The sequence below is a fragment of the Rutidosis leptorrhynchoides genome, chromosome 8 (assembly GCF_046630445.1).
Source record: "Rutidosis leptorrhynchoides isolate AG116_Rl617_1_P2 chromosome 8, CSIRO_AGI_Rlap_v1, whole genome shotgun sequence".
NCBI lineage: Eukaryota > Viridiplantae > Streptophyta > Magnoliopsida > Asterales > Asteraceae > Rutidosis > Rutidosis leptorrhynchoides.
In genome coordinates this window covers 64,113,061-64,114,959 of record NC_092340.1, presented here as the reverse complement: position 1 = coordinate 64,114,959, position 1,899 = coordinate 64,113,061, and the positions used below count along the sequence as shown (strand labels likewise).

At 36.0% G+C, this 1,899-nt stretch overlaps 1 non-coding gene across 1 annotated transcript; it reads right to left on the bottom strand.

Moving 5' to 3' along the window:
* Positions 1–1,015: 1,015 nt before the first annotated feature.
* LOC139865071 (small nucleolar RNA R71) lies at positions 1,016–1,122 on the bottom strand. The gene has a single exon (XR_011764601.1). It is a non-coding gene; the product is annotated as a small nucleolar RNA R71 (small nucleolar RNA).
* Between the last annotated feature and the right edge of the window lie 777 nt (positions 1,123–1,899).

Here is a 1,899-nt window from a genome sequence, read left to right as displayed (position 1 = left end):
ACCTCTTATTTTTTGACGCGCTTTTTCTTTCTCATTTCGACGATATAGTTTTTAGGACATGGAATTTTCTTTTTATCTTCTTTAAATTTCGATGAAAAATTATTTTAAGCGGTTAAATTGATAGACATCCAAAATTTTCTGGTTCGTAGTAATAGTTGGATTTGTTAGTGTCGAGTTGTGGGCTTCCGATTTAAAGGGTCCTGGCTACCTGCTGCATCTATTGGTTATTCGAAACGTGGGCAAAATCAGAAAAGTCTATTAATTTGATAACTTATATAATTTTTATCTTTATAAATAATAGCATATTCAGTGAATGCACCTAGCAAAACGTTAACCACCTTTCATACGTTCACCTCCTGTAACTCGATCAAGACATCTAGCCAATATTGTTGTCGTTGATTTTTCTTTAGAATCATCATCAAGTCGACCAAGTACTCCAATTCAAATTTCCGATAATCCATTTTTTGAACCCGACCTCACAATTGAGAACTCGGAGGATATTCAAGGACAATTCAGAGATCCTGAACCACTAATCATTCCTCCTGAACCACAAATTACTCATCCAGAGATTGTCGAGGAAGAAACCATTAAATCAGAATCCCCTAGTGATTCAGATTCAACAAATTCAATCATGGAAAATCAGGAACCTCTAAGTATGGAAGATCGAATGAGAGCTACACGCACTGGCTAAGGTCATGCCATTACTCAACCGGATATTAATGAGCCAGATTATGAAATCAAAGGACAAATCCTACACATGGTAACTAATCAATGCCAATTTAGTGGTACGCTGAAGGAAGATCCAAACGAACATCTTCGTACCTTTAATAGGATCTGTACTCTATTCAAAATCAGAGAAGTTGAGGATGAACAGATCTATCTCATGTTATTTCCCTAAACTTTAAAGGGAGAAGCCAAAGATTGGTTAGAATCGTTACCTGAAGGAGCGATTGACACATGAGATGTTTTAGTTGAAAAATTTCTTAAAAGATTCTTTCTGGCATCTAAAGCCGTGAGACTTCAAGGAGAAATTGTTACGTTCACACAAAAGCCAAATGAAACTTTATATGAGGCTTGGACAAGATTCGGAAAGTTGTTGAGAGGATGTCCTCAACATGGTTTAGACACTTATCAAATAGTACAAATATTCTACCAAGGATGCGACATTACTACACGAAAAGACATCGACATAGCAGCTGATGGTTCCATTATGAAGAAAATTGCAACTGAAGCTTAAAAAATTATTGATAACACAGCCTCCCACTCACATGAGTGGCATCAAGAAAAAGACATCGTTAGCTCATCTAAAGCGGCTAGAGCCGATTCTATCCATGACTTTGATTGCATTTCTGCAAAGTTAGATGCTTTCGAGAGACAAATGGAAAAGATGACTAAAGATATTCATGCAATACAAATTAGTTGTGAGCAGTGTGGAGGACCACATTTGAAAAAAGATTGTCTCAGTATTGAACAAACAATGGAACAAAGAGAGAATGTTTCATATATGAACCAAAGGCCTGGAAATAATTTTCAAAATAATTATCAACCGCCAAGACCAAACTACAATCTAACTCAGAATTATAACCAAAATGTTCCATACAACAACCAACAAGGTCCTAGCAATCAACAAGTATCTAACAATACTTACAACCAGCAAAGACCTATTTTTCCAAATAAACCACCACAAACCGATGATAAAAAGCCAAATTTAGAAGATATGATGTCAAAGCTAGTTGAATCTCAAACGCAGTTTTTCACATCTCAGAAACAAACTAATGAACAAAATGCTCAAGCATTTAGAAAACAACAAGCTTCTATTCAATATCTGGAACAAGAAGTGAGCAACCTAGCAAGGTTGATAGGTGAAAGAAAACCGGGGAGTCTACCTAGCAATACAAA